The sequence below is a fragment of the Heterodontus francisci genome, unplaced genomic scaffold (assembly GCF_036365525.1).
Source record: "Heterodontus francisci isolate sHetFra1 unplaced genomic scaffold, sHetFra1.hap1 HAP1_SCAFFOLD_57, whole genome shotgun sequence".
Classification (NCBI taxonomy): domain Eukaryota; kingdom Metazoa; phylum Chordata; class Chondrichthyes; order Heterodontiformes; family Heterodontidae; genus Heterodontus; species Heterodontus francisci.
Window position 1 is genome coordinate 7,694,515 of NW_027142024.1, and position 20,164 is coordinate 7,714,678.

Consider the following 20,164-nt stretch of genomic DNA (forward strand, 5'->3'; position numbering starts at 1 on the left):
ATTAATGGGAAAATACTGAGAAGTGTAGAGGAGGTGAGGGACCTTGGAGTGAATGTCCACAGATCCCTGAAGGTAGCAGGACAGGTCGGTAAGGTGGTTAAGAAGGCATATAGAATCCTTTCCTTTATTAACTGAGGTCTCGAATACAAGAGCAGGGAGGTTCTGCTGGAACTGTATAACTCATTGGTTGGGCCACAACTTGCGTACTGTGTGCAGTTCTGGTCACCTCATTACAGAAAGGATGGAATTGCACCAGAGAGGGTGCAGAGGATATTTACCAGGATGTTGTCTGGACTGGAAAATGCAGCTATGAGGAAAGATTGGATAGGCTGGGGTTGTTCTCCTTGGAACAGAGAAGGCTGAGGGGAGATCAGATTGAAATGTACAAAATTGTGAGGGACCTGGATAGAGTGGAGGTGAAGGGTCTATTCACCTTAGCAGAGAGGTCAGTGATGGGGGGAGGGGGGGGCATAGATTTAAAGTAATCGGTAGAAAGATTAGAGGTGAGATGAGGAAAAACCTTTTCACCCAGAGGATGGTGATGGTCTGAAAGTCACTGCCTGAAAAGGGGAGTTGACTGAACTGGGTCAGAATACAGGAACTGCTCCGGGATAGAAACCCCAGGGAATGGACTGAACTGGGTCAGAATACAGGGGATTGTCCGGGATAGAAACCCCAGGGAATGGACCAAACCGGGTCAGAATACAGGGGATGGTCCGGGATAGAAAACACAGGGAATGGACCAAACCGGGTCAGAATACAGGGGCTGCTCAAGGATAGTAACCCCAGGGAATGGACCGAACTGGGTCAGAATACAGGGGCTGGTCCAGGATAGTAACCCCAGGGAATAGACCGAACTGGGTCAGAATACAGGGGCTGGTCCTGGATAGTAACCCCAGAGAATGGACCGAACTAGGTCAGAATACAGGGGCTGGTCCAGGATAGTAACCCCAGGGAATGGACTGAACTGGATCAGAATACATCGGCTGGTCCAGGATAGTAACCCCAGGGAATGGACTGAACTGGATCAGAACACAGGGGCTGGTCCAGGATAGTAACACCAGGGAATGGACTGAACTGGGTCAGAATACAGGGGCTGGTCCAGGATATTAACCCCAGGGAATGGACAGACCTGGATCAGAACACAGGGGCTGGTCCAGGATAGTAACCCCAGGGAATGGACTGAACTGGTTCAGAACACGGGGGCTGGTCCAGGATAGTAACCCCAGGGAATGAACTGAACTGGATCAGAATACAGGGGCTGGTCCAGAAGAGTAACCCCATGGAATGGACTGAACTGGGTCAGAATACAGGGGCTCGTCCAGGGTAGTAACCCCAGGGAATCGACTGAACTGGATCAGAATACAGGGGCGGGTCCAGGATAGTAACCCCAGGGAATGGACTGAACTGGGTCAGAATTCAGGGGCGAGTCCAGGATAGTAACCCCAGGGAATGGACTGAACTGGGTCAGAATACAGGGGCTGGTCCAGGATAGTAACCCAAGGGAATGGACCGAACTGGGTCAGAATACAGGGGCTGGTCCAGGATAGTAACCCCAGGGAATGGACCGAACTGGGTCAGAATACAGGGGCTGCTCCAGGATAGTAACCCCAGGGAATGGACCGAACTGGGTCAGAATACAGGGGCTGGTCCAGGATAGTAACCCCAGGGAATGGACCGAACTGGGTCAGAATACAGGGGCTGGTCCTGGATTGTAACCCCAGGGAATGGACCGAACTGGTATCAGAATACAGGGGCTGCTCCAGGATAGTAACCCCAGGGAATGGACCGAACTGGGTCAGAATACAGGGGCTGGTCCTGGATAGTAACCCCAGGGAATGGACCGAACTGGGTCAGAATACAGGGGCTGCTCCGGGATAGTAACCCCAGGGAATGGACCGAACTGGATCAGAATACAGGGGCTGGTCCGGGATAGTAATCCCAGGGAATGGACCGAACTGGGTCAGAATACAGGGACTGGTCCAGGATAGTAACCCCAGGGAATGGACCGAACTGGGTCAGAATACAGGGGCTGGTCCAGGATAGTAACCCCAGGGAATGGACTGAACTGGGTCAGAATACTGGGGCTGGTCCAGGATAGTAACCCCAGGGAATGGACTGAAATGGTTCAGAATACGGGGACTGGTCCAGGATAGTAACCCCAGGTAATGGACTGAACTGAACTGCGTCAGAATACAGATGCTGGTCCAGGATAGTAACCCCAGGGAATGGACTGAACTGAACTGGGTCAGAATACAGGGGATGGTCCAGGATAGTAACCCCAGGGAATGGACTGAACTGAACTGGATCAGAATACAGGGGATGGTCCAGGATAGTAACCCCAGGGAATGGACTGAACTGGATCAGAATACAGGGGCTGGTTCAGGATAGTAAGCCCAGGGAATGGACTGAACTGGGTCAGAAGACAGGGGCTGGTCCTGGATAGTAACCCAAGGGAATGGACTGAACTGGGTCAGAATACAGGGGCTGGTCCAGAATAGTAACCCCATGGACTGGACTGAACTGGATCAGAAGACAGGGGCTGGTCCAGGATAGTAAGCCCAGGGAATGGACTGAACTGAACTGGGTCAGAATACAGGGGCTGGTCCAAGATAGTAACCCCAGGGAATGGACTGAACTGGGTCAGAAGACAGGGGCTGGTCCAGGATAGTAACCCAAGGGAATGGACTGAAATGGGTCAAAATACAGGGGCTGGTCCAGAATAGCAACCCGAGGCAATGGACCAAACCGGGTCAAAATACAGGGGCCGGTCCAGAATAGCAACCTCAGGCAATGAACCGAACCGGGTCAGAATACAGGGGCTGGTCCAGAATAGCAATCCTTTGCAATGGACCGAACCGGGTCAGAATACAGGGGCTGGTTCAGAATAGCAACCCCAGGCAATGGACCAAACCGGGTCAGATTACAGGGGCCGGTCCAGTATAGAAACCCCAGGGAATGGACTGAACTGGGTCAGAATACAGGAACTGCTCCGGGATAGAAACCCCAGGGAATGGACTGAACTGGGTCAGAATACAGGGGATTGTCCGGGTTAGAAACCCCAGGGAATGGACCAAACTGTGTCAGAATACAGGGGATGGTCCGGGATAGAAACCCCAGGGAATGGACCAAACCGGGTCAGAATACAGGGGCTGCTCCAGGATAGTTACCCCAGGGAATGGACTGAACTGGGTCAGAATACAGCGGCTGAACCAGGATAGAAACCCCAGGGAATGGACCAAACCAGGTAAGAATACAGGTGATGGTCCGGGATAGAAACCCCAGGGAATGGACTGAACCGGATCAGAATACAGGGGATGGTCCGGGATAGAAACCGCAGGGACTGGACTGAACCAGATCAGAATACAGGGGATGGTCCGGGATAGAAACCCTAGGGAATAGACTGAACCAGGTCAGAATACAGGGGCTGGTACGGGATAGCAACCCCAGGGAATGGACTGAACCGGATCAGAATACAGGGGATGGTCCGGGATAGAAACCCCAGGGAATGGACTGAACCGGATCAGAATACAGGGGCTGGTACGGGATAGAAACCCCAGGGAATGGATTGAACCGGATCAGAATACGGGGGATGGTCCGGGATAGAAACCCCAGGGAATGGACTGAACCGGGTCAGAATACAGGGGCTGGTCCGGGATAGAAACCCCAGGGAATGGACCGAACCGGGTCAGAAGTCAGGGGCTGCACCAGGATAGAAACCCCAGGGAACGGACTGAACCGGGTAAGAATACAGTGGATGGTCTGGGATAGAAACTCCAGTGAATGGACTGAACTGGGTCAGAATACAAGGGCTGCACCAGGATAGAAACCCCAGGGAATGGACCGAACCGGGTCAGAATACAGGGGCTGATCTGGGATAGAAACTCCAGCGAACTGACCGAACCAGGTAAGAATACAGTCTGGGGTACTAATGGAAGCTGACACATGCCCTGGACCAGAGGTCCTGTCCCCTGCTGGATTCAAGGAGCTTGCTGCAGTGATCGTGGACGCACAGGTTTTGATCTTCCAGACTTCCAACAACAACTTGTATTTTCCAGCGCCTTTAATTTCATAAAACATCCCAAGGTGTTTCACCGGAGCATCATAAAACAAAGGATAACACCAAGCCACAAAAGGAGGGTGAAATGACAAAAAGCTTGGTCAAGGAGGTAGGTTTTTTAAAAAAGTGTCTTAAAAGAGCAAAACAGAGAGTTGAAGAGATGCAGGGAGGGGCTTCCAGAGCTTGGGTCTGAGGCAACTGAAAACATAGCCAGCAATGGTGGAGCGATTAAAATCAGGGATGCATAAGAGGCCAGAATTTGGGCAGCACAGATATGTTGGAGGTTTCTGGAGCACTTGCCTTCCGGGAGAGGACTCCAAGCACGCCAGAGTTGGAAAACAAAGTGAGCAGTGATGGAACAGGAAAGATGCAGGGTGATTGCTGAGTAAATGCTGTGGGAATAACTCTTAAATGGCCGGGTTAGTGCAGTAAAAAGTTTAATAATGAGGAACAAGTGAGTAACGTTTTTTGAGTGAGATTTATGTTAACTAGTGAATTATATTAATTTTTAGTAGGATTTATCAGCAACTTCAAAAGTAAAGGTAAGGACTTTAGATTGTAGTGGGTAGTGTTTGGAGTAGAACAAGGCCCCTAGCGTGATTAGTATTTTTTAATTCAGGGATTAACTAATCAATCTAAGGGTAAGTCATGACAGGAGAGCTCAGCCCCGTGATCTGCTCCTCCTCCGCTATGTGGGAAATCACGGACGCTTCCAGTGTCCCTGATGTCCGTGTGTGCAGGAAGTGTATCCATCTGCAGCTACTGGCTACCAGCATTACGGAGCTGGAGCTCTGGGTGGTTTTACTGTGGAGCATCCACGATGCTTAAAACGTCATGGATAGCACGTTTAGCGAGGTGGTCACTGCAGGAAAATGCTGCAAAGGCAGAAAGGAAGTGGGTGACCAGCAGGCGAAGTAGAGGAAGGCAGTTAGTGGAGGAGTCCCCTGTGGCCAACCCCTTCTCTCTAACAGACATACCGCTTTGAATATTGTTGGGGGAGATGGCTCAGGGGATAGCAGCAACAGACAAGTTCATGGCACCATGTGTGGCTCTGTCGCACAAGAGGGAAGGAAGAAGAGTGGCAGAGATTTAGTGATTGGGGATTCAATCGTAAGGGGAACAGTCAGGCGTTTCTGTGATCACAAAAGAGACTCCAGGATGGTATGTTGTCTCCCTGGTGCTGGGGTCAAGGATGTCTCGACTGCAGGGAATGCTGAGGGGGGAGCGCGAGCAGCCAGTTGTCTTGGTACATATTGGTACCAACGACATAGGTTTTTAAAAAAAGGGAATGAGGTCCTACAAGCTGAATATAGGGAGTTCGGACATAAATTTAAGAAGTCGGACCTCAAAGGTAGTAATCTCAGGTTTACAGAGTGGAATGTGGGAAACCAGCCAGGTGTGTGTTGGAATAATCAAGTCGAGAGGGAACGAAGGCAAGAATGAGGGTTTCAGCAGCAGATGTGCTGAGACGGGGGCAAAGTTGGGTGATGCTCTCGAAATGGAAATAGGTGGTCTTAGTGGTGGCGTGATGGGACACCAATGGTGTGAATAGACTGGCATAATCTTGGACTGTGACCAGGGGGAGGGTCAGTAGCTAATGAACAGAGTTTGCAACAACGGTTTCAGTCTTCCTGATATTTGATTGGAGGACATTTCTCTCATTCTGGATGTCGGAGAATGAGTTTGATAATTTCGCAACAGTGGCGGACTGGAGGGAACTGGCGAGGTAGAGCTCGGTGTCATCAGCATACGGTATGAAAACTGAAGCTATGCTTTTCGAAGTCGCCGAGGGGCAGCATGCAGATTGGCATTAGGAGGGGAGCCAAGGATAGATCGGATAGACACCAGAGGTAACAGTGCAGGAGCAGGAAGAGAGCCATTATAAGTGATTCTCTGGTTGCAATGAGATAAATAAGAGTGAGAGCAGTCCCACCCAGCTGGACGACAGTGGAGAGGTGTTGGAGGAGGATGGGTGCAGTCAGATCGAGATGGAGGAGGAGGGAACGTGTACCACAGTCACAGTCACAGTGGATGTCATTGTGACTTGATAGGAAGTGTTTCAGTACTATGGCGGTTGTGGAAACCTGATTGTAGGGAATAGGATCGAGGGGACAGGAGGTGGGTCTTGGGGACAAGATGAGTTCAGACAGGGCATGAGGGGAGATGGGTGTGAGTTCAGGGCGAGGGAAGGAGGCAGCATTATAGGAAGTTTGGCCATTGGGCTAATGAGAAGAAGGAAATGGCAGGGGCAGCTGATAGGCAGGTCTTGATCTTAGTGACAAAGAAGTCTGTGAGTTGCTCACATTTATTGTCAGAGGTGAGGGTAGAGGGGTTTAAGAAGACACTTTGTAATAGAGAAAGGAAGCCAGGGGTTATCCTTGCAATCCAGGATGATCAGTTTTTGTCGATGAGAGCAGGACCTGATGGTGTTTTAGGTTGTCCAGCTGGATGGCTAAACCAGTTGTTTGCCATGTCCATTCACGTCTGCATCCCTTAGACATAAGGCAGTGGAGATTAGGGCTGTACCAGGGGGCAGGGCCAGGGTGAGAGATTGATCTGTTTACGGGGGACAAAGGTGGAGGTGAGTTGTGCAAATCAGTAGCTGCCGAAAATGTCTGAGGGCCAAAGAGTAGATCGTTGAGATTTTGAAAGTGTAGTTGTAAGTAAATAGGGGGATTGTATTTATCCAGGGATGGATACGGAAGGAGGTGGAGTTGGAGTGTGGGAAAGGGATGTGGGTGCAGAGTGAGACAAGGAAGTGATCATGAGATGTCCTTTTCTGTAACTTGTGCAGTGGGAGTAGCAAGGTCACGTGAGTCGGCAAGGTCGAGGGGGTGGCCGTGAAAATGGCCGGGTTTGGCTATTTCCGTGAAGAGCGAGATTGAGAGAGGATAAGAGGGCCATGAACTCAGGAGAGAGTGAGAACATGATGAGCTGAGATGGAGATTGAAATCACTGAGGATGAGAATTCTTTCAGCGCAGAGGCTGAGGGAGAAAAGCAGTGAAGGTATCTCCGTGATAAAACTCTTTATTGGAATTGAAGGCAGTACAGAACAATGGTTTTGATCGAGAGGTGATGGGGTGGAACAAGGTGAGATGCTCAAAGGAGGAGAAAGGGCCAGAGGAGTGGGGTGGTGGTGGTGGTTGGGGGGGGGGGGCGGGGAGTGTCCTTCCAAGGTGTGATCTGGCGATGAGAGCGACACAGCCACAGCGATGGTCTTAGCGGGGCAGGTGATGGACGATGTAACCAGGCGGGGAGGCTTCATTAAGTGGCGTGGTGTCATCACCCCTCAGCCAGCTTTCCTTTAAGGCCATGATGTCGACGCACAGTAAGGTCACGGATGACACGTGAACGGACATTCTGGAGGAAAATGTGCAGATGAAGTGGTGAGAACGGTCAGTCCACAGGGTCAGCAGTGAGTTGAACAGGGTGAAGATTGGTATGATCTATCCCTAGTGGTCGCACTGGATGGGAAGGGAGAGGAGAGTGGGATGGACACTTGGGTTGCTGCTTCTAATGAGGAAGCACCCGATGCCTCAGTGAGGTCATCAGAGGATGCCAAGAGAAGCACTGTGCTAAGCTGCCGGCTTATTGGAATGGGACTCGAGCCTGGGACGACAGGAACGTTGAGTCCTGAATGGTTGGGGTAGGGAGTGCAGTGTGTGTGAGAGTGGGGAAGTGAAAAGAGGGATGTGAGAGTGGGGAAGTGAAAAGAGGGATGGCAATACAAGAGCTTTTGAAGGGGTAAAGAGAAAAGAAGTTTAAGGGAAAGAGCCAAAGTGGAAATAGATTGATCGGCTTGAATTTGGATGGCAGCTAAAATGGACACCGGGAGAGCTCAAGTTAAATCAGTCTAGTTGCATGAAAACATGATAGTAAAGGGGAATTAGATGGGGATATTAGGAAGGAGTTCAGAGTTAGTCTGAGAACCTGTGGTGGAATAATGATGACTTGGAATGGTTGGAATCAGCATGGAGCATCAAAGAGCTGTTCTGTGAGTTTGGAGACAGATAAAGCAAGTTTGAAGATAGAGTATCAGGATGCATAGATACAGGCATTTCCTAGGAATGGAGATCCTCTGGAGGTGTACAGAGTCAGTTGCAGGATGAAAAGGTGATGGCAAAGTTGGAGGACTCCATTAAAACCCAGGTGAGTGATATTCCAGCCAACAATCCGACTGAAGCTGAAAAACCAGTATAGCCAGCGACCAGCCACAGAGTCAGCAGGAGACAAGACGGACAAGAAGGAAGGACTGTGAAAGGATGGAGGGGGAGAGAGAGATTAAATGACAGATGTTATGGAACAGAATGCAAATTGAGTGCGACATAGTTGTACAAAAAGACAGCGCGAGTTCCGAGAGAGTGTTAATGGCAGAATAATGAACAGCTCTGTACAAAAGCAAAAACATGAAAAATAAGTTTGGCGAGCACATGGTTAAATATATTTATAGTTTGCATTATTTTGTTTATATATGTATATCTCAAAAAATAATGGGGCTCATGGTCTCAAATTATTGAACTCAATATTGAGTCCGGAAGGCTGTAGAGTGCCCAATCGGTAAATGAAATGCTGTTCCTCGAGCTTGCGTTGATGTCCACTGGAAAACTGCAGCAGGCTGGGGCCTGAGGTCTCAATCACAGCAGTGGTGGGCGGAGGGCAGTAGACTGTGCAAAGTTACTTTAAATGTTGCAAAAGTGCGGCAAATCTGAGACAGAAGTTGGGTAAAAGTTAAAATGGTTTCCTCAGATTAGAAGGTAGCAATTGTAACTGTGCGGAGGGGGGAAAGAGAGAATCATATGATGAGGCAAAGTAAACATGGATTTTTGGAACGTACGTTATGCTTGACTAAGTTTTTTTTTTTGAGGGTGTCACTGGTAGGGTGGATAAGGGAGATCAGTGGATGTAGTCTAATTGGATTTTCAGAAGGTATTTGACACGATACCACACAGGAGATTGTTGTACAATATTAGGGCTTCTGGGATTAGGGAGAATATATTAGCACGGATTGAATATTGCATAACAGGCTGAAGACCAAGTAAGAGTAAGTGAAACACTTCAGGGTTGGCTGTAACTCTGGGAGTACTGCAAGGATCAGTTTTTGGGCCTCAGCTACTTACAATCTATATCAATGACTTGGACAAGAGGACCAAGTTCTGCCGATAGAAAGCCAGGTGGGAATGTAAACTGAAGAGGACGCAAAGATGCTATAAAGGAATGTAGACCCCTTAAGTGTTTGGGCAAGCAATTGTTCACTATGGGCAGAAGAATTGAAAAGCAGTCTTTTTTTTTTAGAGGTGAAAGACTGGTAAACATTGTAGTCTAAGGGATTGGGGGATCGAGATATACCAGCCTTAGGGGGTGGATTGAAGGTTCACTGGCTTGATTCCTGTGATGGGTGCACTGTCCTATGGGGAGTGATTGAGTAGAATAGGCCTATGCTCTTTGGTGTTTAGAAGAATGAAAGGTGATCTCGTAGAAATTTATAACATTCTCCGAGGGATTGACAGGGTAGAAGTTGAGACTGTTTCCCCCAGCTGGAGAGTTCAGAACTAGTAGTCATAGTAGCAAGGTAAGGGGTAGTCCATTAGGACTGAGATGAGCAGAAACCTCTTCGATCCGAGTGTTGTAAATCTTTGGAACTCTCTAGCCCAGATTGCTGTGGACACTCAGTAGATGGGTTTATTCAAGACTGAGACTGTGCCACGTAATAGACTTTATCAGCAAATTTGAAGCCCATGGAATGAAAAGGACGTTGGCAGCATGGATACCAAGTTGGCTGAATGACAAACAATGAGTAATGGTGAACGATTATTTTTCAGACTGGATGAAGGTATACAGTGGTGTTCCCCAGGGGTCGGCATGAGCAGAAAGACCTGGGAGTTTATGTGAACAAATTGTTGAAGGTGACTGGGCAGGTTGAGAAAGTCATTGAATAAATATGTGGGGTTCTAGGCTTTATAAAGAGTGTCACAGAGTACAAAGCAAAGAAGTTATGATGAACCTTCTCTAAAACATTGGTTCATAAGAACTAGGAGCAGGAGTAGGCTGTCCGGCCCCTCGAGCCTGCTCCGCCATTCAATAAGATCATGGCTGATCTTTTCGTGGACTCAGATCCACTTACCCGCGCTCCCACCATATCCCTTACTTCCTTTATTGTTCAAAAATATATCTACCTTAGCTTTAAAGACATTTACTGAAGTAGCGTCAACTACTTCACTGGGCAAGGAATTCCATAGATTAACAACCCTCTGGGAGAAGAAGTTCCTTCTTAATTCAGTCCTAAATCTGCTCCCTCTAATCTGGAGGCTATGCCCTCTTGTCCTAGCTTCACCTGCCAGTGGAAACATCCTCTCTACTTGTGTCTTATCTATTCCCTTCATGATTTTATATGTTTCTATAAGATCCCCCCTCAATCTTCTGAATTCCAATGAATATAATCCCAATCTACTCAGTCTCTCCTCATAAGCCAACCCCCTCAACTCCGGAATCAACCTAGTGAACCTCCTCTGCACCCCCACCAGTGCCAGTACATCCTTTCTCAAGTAAGGAGACCAAAACTGCACACAGTACTCCAGGTGCGGCCTCACCAGTACCTTATACAGCTGCAACATAACCTCTCTGCTTTTAAGCGCAATCTCTTTAGCAATGAAGGACAAAATTCCATTTGCCTTCCTAATTACTTGCTGTACTGCAGACCAACCTTCTGCGATTCATGCACAAGGACACCGAGGTCCCTTTGCATAGCAGCATGCTGCAACTTTTTACCATTCCAGTAATAATCCTTTTTCCTCTTACTCCTACCGAAATGAATGACTTCACATTTATTAACATTGCATTCCATCTGCCAGACCTTTGCCCACTCACTCAATGTATCTATGTTCCTCTGCAAAGTTTCACAGTCATCTGCACACTCATCTTAGTGTCATCTGAAAACTTTGACACCCTACACGTGGCCTCCAACTCCAAATCATCTATATAAATTGTAAATAATTGCGGTCCCAACACCGATCCCTGAGGCATACCACTAGTGACTGATTGCCAACCAGAATAGCACTCATTTATCCCCACTTTCTGCTTCCTGTTAGTCAACCAATCCTCTATCCATGCTAATAACTTTACACCTGACGCCATGCATCCTTATCTTATGCAGCAGCCTCTTGTGCAGCACCTTGTCGAAGGGAATTTGGAAATCTCGTGTACACCACATCCACTGGGTCCCCATTGTCCACCTTGCTCGTAATGTCATCATAGAATTCCAAAAGATTTGTCAAGCATGACCTTCCCTTCATGAACCCATGCTGCGTCTGCCCAACGGGACAATTTCTATCGAGATGCCCTGCTATTTCTTCCTTGATAATAGACTCAAGCATCTTCCCCACTACAGAAGTTAAGCTAACCGGTCTATAATTCCCCATCTTTTGTCTACCTCCCTTTTTAAACAGTGGTGTCACATCTGCTGTTTTCCAATCAGCTGGGACTACCCCAGAGTCCAGCAAATTTTGGAAAATTTCCGCCAGTGCACCTGCTATTTCTCCCACCATCTCTTTTAGTACCCTGGGATGCATTCCATCAGGGCCAGGAGACTTATCAATCCTTAGCTCCATTAGCTTGCCCAACACTACTTCTTCCATAATAATGATTGTTCCCAGGTCCTCACCTACGTTCGTCTCTTTGTCAATTACTGGCATGTTATTAATGTCCTCCACTGTGAAGACTGATACAAAATACCTGTTCAATGCCTCGGCCATTTCATCATATCCCATAACTAAATTCCCCTTCTCATCCTCTAAAGGACCAACGTTTACTTTAGCCACTCTTTTTCGTTTTATATATTTATAGAAACTTTTGCTATCTGTCTTTATATTCTGTGCTAGATTTTTCTCATGTTCCATCTTACGTTTCTTTATAGCTCTTTTTGTAGCTTTCTGTTGACCTTTAAAGTTTTCCCAATCTTCTAGTTTCATGCTGCTTTTGGCCACTTTGTTTGCCTTCTTTTTCAATTTGATAGCCTCCCTTATTTCCTTAGACACCCATGGCAGATTACCCCTTTTCTTCCAGTCCTTCCTTTTCACTGGAATATACTTTTGCTGAGTACTTTGAAAAATTGCTTTGAAAATCCTCCACTGCTCGTCAATTGTCCCACCATAAAATCTTTGTTTCCAGTCTACTTTAGCCAAGTCCTCCCTCATTCTATTGTAGTCCCCCTTGTTCAAGTGCAGGACCCTGGTATTGGATTTTACCTTCACACTCTCCATCTGTATTCTAAATTCAACCATACTGTGATCACTCCTTCCAAGAGGATCCCTAACTATGAGATCATTAATTATTCCTGTCTCATTACACAGGACTAGATCTCGGATAGCTTGCTCCCATTACATACTGTTCAAGGAATCTATCAGGGATACACTCAAATAATTCCTTCTCAAGGCTACCCTGACTGAGCTGGTTCGACCAATCTACATGTAGATTAAAATCCCTCATGATAATTGCCATACCATTTTTACAGGCATTGGTTATTTCTTTGTTTGTTGCCCGCCCCAATGTGATATTATTTGGTGGCCAATGGACTACGCCTATCAATGACTTTTTCTTTAGAGTTTCTATTTTCCACCCGAATGGATTCAACCTCATTCTCCATAGAACCTATATCATCTCTCAGCACCGCCCTGATGTCGTCCTTGAGTATCAGAACTACACCACCTCCCTTACCTTCCTGTCTGTCCTTCCGAATAGTCTGGTACCCCTGGATATTTAACTCCCAGTCGTGACCAACCTGTAACCATGTCTCCGTAATGGCTACCAAATCATATTCATTCGCGATGATTTGTGCCGTTAACTCATCAACCTTGTTACGAATGCTACGAACATTCAGGAAAAGTGCCTTTATGCTAGCTTTCTTACCCTCATGATTCCCAACATCTCTAATAATAACTCCTGAGTTATCCTTCCTTTCTGCTTCTATCATAGTCTGCCTTGAACTTAAACCCTCCTGCACACGTTAGCCTGCTGCTTACCTTTTTATTTATCATCATACACCCTGTCGTTTTCCCTTTCCCTTTCCCTTCCCCCCGAGTCGCTAGTTTAAAGTCCTAGAGACCACCCTATTTATCCGTTTCGCTAGAACACTGGTTCCAGATCTGTTCAGGTGGAGACCGTCCCATCGGTACAGATCCCCCCGGTTCCAAAACTGATGCCAATGCCCCATGAAATGGAACCCCTCTTTCTCACACCACTCCCTTCAGCCCCAATTCAGGGCATCACACTCCTGCAAGGATGTGAAGGATTTACAGAAGGTGTTGCAAAAGATTTAAATGAATGATTCCAGGGATGGCAGACTTCAGCTCCGTGGATAGATTGGAGGAGCTGAAATTGTTCTCTTTGGTGAAGAGAAAGTTTGAGAGGAGATTTGATCGAGGTGTTCAAAATCATGAGGTGTCTGGACAATGTAGATAGAGAGAAACTGTTCCCATTGGTGGAAGATCCGAGAACTAGAGGACACATGGCCACATGAAAAACTTTTACACAGCGAGTGGTTATAATCTGGAATGCACTGTCTAAAAATGTGGAGATAGATTCAATCATAGCTTTCAAAAGAGAATTGGATAAGTACCTGAAATGGGGTTTGGGGAGGGGGGGGGGGAGGGAGGAATTGCAGGGGTACAGGGAACATGCAGGGGAGTGGGAGGAGCAAAATGGCTCTTGCAGAGAACTGGCACATAATGGACTGGCTGAATGGCCTCATTCTGTGCTGTAACCATTCAGTGATTCTGTGCAACAATAGATTTCCTGCTGCCAACTGCAGAGAACCATGGTGTGCCGTAAACTGCTTGTTCAGCAGGACAGTGTGTTAAGATAAACAGGAAATATATCACTGGGATGACTGGGTGGTGTCGCTGTGAATTCAGCTCCATCTAATAAACAGCTGGCAGTTCCTGCACTGGACTTTGCAGTAAACTAACTGGTGATTTAGAGAACTCAATGGGGTTTGCTGGGAACTGAGGTGCTGCTGTGGGGAGACAATGAGCACAGGACGGGCTTTGTCCTGGGGCAGAGGGAGGAAACAGCAATGTACAAATGAACAACAGGACTGTGGTGATGTGGGACACCAGTTCACAATATTTGTCAATATTTCCCTCATTTTTCACATGTCACCCTTTGTCCTTTCTTTCCTTCCCAATCTTTCCTGAATACCTTGTATCTCGGAATAGTTAGTGCCCAGTCTTGCCCTATTTTGAACCAGGTCTCCGTTATCATCTCAACGCCATATTCCCAAGTGACTGTCGACACCTGCAGCTCACTAATCATATTTACCACACTCTGTGCATTCACTTCCATGCACTGTAAACCTAATTTAGATCTTACTGCATTCTCTCACACTCTGAACCCACCTAATGCCTTATTATTTCTTATGCTAGTGCTAGCTATCGCTCTCAATTCTTTGTGCACCTTGCTTTTCCTCTCTAATGTTACCTCCTGATTCCCACCACTCCCCCTCTTGTTAGTTTAAACCCTCCCGATAGCACTAGCAAACTGTCCCGCAAGGACATTGGTCCCAGCTCTGTTCTGGTGCCATTAATGTGGCCTGTACAGCTCCCATCTCCCCAAGAACCTGTCCCAATGTCCCAGGAATCTAAAGCCCTCCCTCCTCTCTCTCCAGCCACTCATCTGCTCTATCCTCCTATTCACCAGCGCTTGGCACTGTGAGTATTCTGGAAATTTATGCATCTGAAGTCCAGCTTGTTAATTTCTTTCTGAGCTCTCTCAAATCTGCCTGCAGATTTTCCTTTTTTCTTCCTGTGTTATTAGTATTTGGTCACCCCAACCCTTCTCTTTTTTTCAAAATAAGAGAACTGACATATTAATCCTTTCCTGATAGCTACAACTTCTCATTTCTGGTATTATCTTTTGTAAATCTTTCTTGCACTCTCCCTGGTGCCTCTATATCACTTTCGTAATATGGTGACCAGAACTGTGCACAGTACTCCAAGTGTGGGCAAACCAAGGTTTGATACAAGCTTCACATGACTTCTCGACTTTTCAATGATGTCTCTCTAGAAATAAACTCTGGTGCATGATTTGTCTTTTTTATCTGGCCTTATTAACTTGCATCTCTACCTTTTAGTGTATTTGTCCCCCATTTAGATTCTTATTTTACAAGTAATAAGTGACTTAATATTTCTTAGTGAATGTAATAACTCACTTTTATATGTGTTGTAATTCATTTGGCAATTGTATGCCCGTTCCGCAGGTTTTGGTGCCTCTTTTGCAATTTATTATAATCACAACATTACACGAGTGTTAATATTAGTGGAACAGTGGGAAATATCCTCCGCTCCTGCAGTGTTCACTAGTCAGGTGCTGGTACAGTGAGAAATAGAATAAATATATTCAAATAGAAGCACTAACCAGGGCACATCTGCATGAAGATGGAGAACAGAGAAATCATACCTCTCTAGATATTGTGTTCATTGATAAAGTAGCAGAATTTTATATTAAAACTCAGCAAATCGAAATTATGTAGCGAAAGATCTGCTCATATTTTTAACGAATTTTCATGCTGAAGAATCATTTAATTCACCAATGATTGCCCTGCTTCATGTTCCCATACTGCATATTCTCTCTTTCAGGAGTAAGTCTGGATTTGCCCTGCACTGCTTGAATAACTCTTGCCAATGGGCACTCCCCGTGTAGAGACTCAGCCAATGGGAATGCGTCCAGAACTAGGTTGTCGAGATCAGCAGGACTTGCTGCATTGCCCTGGGCAGCTGTCTGTGTTAAACCTGATGTGGAGGGTTGATCGCAGCACTTGGGAATTGCTTGATCTCCGAGCCAACAACTGTTATACTGTTGAGGGAGATGGGACTGACCACGTGCCTTACAAAGCAATGCTCTCCTTATTATATTAATATTTCCATCTAATCCTCCTATTTATTACAGAGCATCAGAATCTGAGAATGCCTGTCACCACCACAACTGAAGGTTCAAACAGGGCAGAAGATGCAACATCTTGAATAAGAAAGTGAATGGACGCAGGGACATTAACAAAATACTTCAACATTTAATTTCTGCTCTGATCAATGTCCAGCTCTCGGTCAAGGACCTGGAGCTTACACAGAAAGAAGGTGCAGGGACAGGGGCTTAGTGGAAAGAGGGAAGTGAGTGACCATCCAGAAAGGCATCACAGTCCGAAATGGAGAGTGTCCCTGAGTATTGCAACTGTCCAATATAATCATCTAGAGCACAGAAGGCGGCCATTTTGCCCGTCGAACCCATACTAGCTCCCTCCTGCAAGAGCTATCTATCTAGTCCCACTACCCTGCCCTTTCCACCGCAGTCCAAATAGATGGCTAGTATTGGTGACAGTAAGGGGGATTGAGTGTGTCTGAGGAGGGTCACCTTGAGCAACAGTGTGGCGCTAGTAATCCAGAGGCCCAGACTCATCCCGAGACGCAGATGCCAACCCCACCACAGAAGCTGGGGAATTTAAATACAATTAATGAAATAAATCTGGAATTAACAGTTTCTCACAGTAATGGTGAATCTACCAAATTGTCCTTTTAAAAACCCATTTGCCTCAACTATCTCATCTGAGAGACTTCTACTTTGGGTCCCACGACCCCGCAAGACTAGTTTAAGCCCTCCCGAGTAGTACTAGCAAACCTCCCCACAAGAATATTGGTCCCCTTCCAGTTTAGATGCAACCCGTCCCTCTTGTACAGGTCACCTCTGCACCAGAAGAGATCCCAATGATCAAAGCAGCTGAAGCCCTCCCGCCTACACCAGCTCTTCAGCCCCGCATTCATTTGCCTTATCCTGCTATTCCTACCCTCACTGGCACGTGGCACAGGGAGTAAATCCTGAGATTCCAACCCTAGAGGTCCTGCTTTTTAACCTTCTGCCTAACTCCCTATTTTCACTTTGAGGAACCTCATCTCTCTTCCTGACAGCAAATTCGGGCACATCAAGTTCCCAGAAACTGCAATGTGATAATGTGATCATGAGTTTACAGGTTACTGGTCGAGGGACAACTATTGATCAGGACACGGGGAAGAAACCTTCTACTGTTTGATGAAATAGTAAATCTGTTGCACAAGACCGCCAACTCCCCAACCCCCCTCCCCCCACACCCGCCCAGTTCTATGGTGCTGCCCTCTTACCACCCACAACTACCAGGGGGGTGTTCTGGCACTTTTTAACCACAGGCCCAAGTCATCTCATTGCCCCTTTATCAGGATTGGTGTAGCGTTGCCAATTCTGCGGCAGTTTGACTAGGATGTGACTGCTTAACATCCCTGTCCCTTATTTCCGTCCCCCCTTGATCAGAGCACCAGCCTCCTCCAGCAATACTATCAGCACAGTCCCGGCAATTCGCTGGCATCTCCACCAAGCTTTTGTTTTTTTTTGTTTGCTGCTCGATTCACAATCAAAGCCTTAAAAGAAAATGTCTCTGACAGGTTTTCCAGCCTGGTCGTCCTGCGAGGGAGAGGGGGGCCGCTGCTGGGCTTGTCGCCCCTCACCGTCAGAGACACCCGCTAATGATCCCTGGGGCCAGCCGCTGGCTCCGCCGGGGTGCTCGGCCCAGTCCCTCCGCGGGGGGTGGCGAAGGCAGCTCCCTCCCGCTTCTCGCCGTCAGGGTCAGCGTGCGATGCGGGAGCGATCGGGAGAGGTGCAGGTCGGGGCAACATCCGTGTCCAGTCGAGCAGCTCCGCTCTTTCCCTTCACAGACAAAGAAAAACAGAGAACAGTGAAGGAACAACACAAATGGGGATAGTATCTTTGCTCAGAGGAAGGGCTGCCAGGGGTGGACGGGAGGCTACAGAGAAACAGGTTAGCTGGGAGGGAGCGGCTTTGTAAAGTAGACAAGCAGAAAGATTAGTACTTGGTGCTTTGTGAGTGAAATGGAGCCAGTTGAAAAGGAAGGATGTAAATCAGAGGGACTGAAGCAAAGGAAGCATCACAAGAACAGAGAAAACATCAACACTTTAAACTTCCCGCTGCGTTTGCTGACAACGCAACCACTAGGTGGCACAGTACTAGCACATGCGCAAATGCAGCTTCTTCCACTGAAACGTCACTGTCTGAGACGTTCCAGGCAGCTGCCAGGATGAAAGATGGCGCTGCTCAATTTATCACAGGAAATGTAGCTGCTCAATTTATTTATTTAGAGATGCAGCACTGAAACAGGTCCTTCGGCCCACCGAGTCTGTGCTGACTATTAAACCACCCATTTATACTAATCCGACATTAATCCCATATTCCATACCACATCCCCACCATTCTCCTACCACCTACCTACACGAGGGGCAATTTAGAATTAGAATTTTTTAGAATATTACAGCGCAGTACAGGCACTTCGGCCCTCGATGTTGCGCCGATCATCTGACCTACACTATTCCATTTACATCCATATATCTATCCAATGACCACTTAAATGCCCTTAAAGTTGGCGAGTCTACTACTGTTGCAGGCAGGGCGTTCCACGCCCCTACTGCTCTCTGCATAAAGAAACTACCTCTGACATCTGTCCTATATATTACACCCCTCAACTTAAAGCTATGTCCCCTCGTGTTTGCCATCACCATCCGAGGAAAAAGACTCTCACTATCCACCCTATCTAACCCTCTGATTATCTTGTATGTCTCTATTAAGTCACCTCTCCTCCTCCTTCTCTCTAACGAAAACAACCCCAAGTCCCTCAGCCTTTCCAGGTAAGACCTTCCCTCCATTCCAGGCAACATCCTAGTAAATCTCCTCTGCACACTTTCCAAAGCTTCCACATCCTTCCTATAATGCGGTGACCAGAACTGCACGCAATACTCAAGGTGCGGTCTCACCAGAGTTTTGTACAGCTGCATCATGACCTCATGGCTCCGAAACTCGATCCCCCTACTAATAAAAGCTAACACACCATATGCCTTCTTAACAGCCCTATTAACCTGGGTAGCAACTTTCAGGGATTTATGTACCTGGACACCAAGATCTCTCTGCTCATCTACACTACCAAGAATCTTCTCATTAGCCCAGTACTCTGCATTGCTGTTACTCCTTCCAAAGTGAATCACCTGACACTTTTCCGCATTAAACTCCATTTGCCATCTCTCAGCCCAGCTTTGCAGCCTATCTATGTCCCTCTGTTGCCTACAACACCCTTCGACACTATCCACTATTCCACCGACCTTCGTGTCATCCGCAAATTTACAAACCCACCCTTCTACACCCTCATCCAGGTCATTTATAAAAATGACAAACAGCAGTGGCCCCAAAACAGATCCTTGCGGTACACCACGAGTAACTAAACTCCAGGATGAACATTTGCCATCAACCACCACCCTCTGTCTTCTTTCAGCTTGCAATTTCTGATCCAAAGCTCTAAATCACCTTCAACCCCATACTTCCGTATTTTCTGCAATAGCCTACCGTGGGGAACCTTATCAAACGCCTTACCGAAATCCATATACACCACATCCACGGCTTTACCCTCATCCACCTGTTTGGTCACCTTCTCGAAAAACTCAATAAGGTTTGTGAGGCACGACCTACCTTTCACAAAACCGTGCTGACTATCGCAAATGAACTTATTCTTTTCAAGATGATTATAAATCCTATCTCTTATAACCTTTTCCAACATTTTACCCACAACCGAAGTAAGGCTCACAGGTCTATAATTACCAGGGCTGTCTCTACTCCCCTTCTTGAACAAGGGGACAACATTTGCTCTCCTCCAGTCGTCCGGCACTACTCCTGTCGACAATGACGACATAAAGATCAACAACAACGGCTCTGCAATCTCCTCCCTGGCTTCCCAGAGAATCCTAGGACAAATCCCATCTGGCCCAGGGGACTTATCTATTGTCACTCTTTCCAAAATTGCTAACACCTCCTCCTTGTGAATCTCAATCCCATCTAGCCTAGTAGGCTGTATCTCAGTAATCTCCTCGGCAACATTTTCTTTTTCTACTGTAAATACTAACGAAAAATATTCATTTAACGCTTCCCCTATCTCCTCTGATTCCGCACACAACTTCCCACTACTATCATTGATTCGCCCTGTTCTAACTCTTATCATTCGTTTATTCCTGATATACCTATAGAAAGCCTTAGGG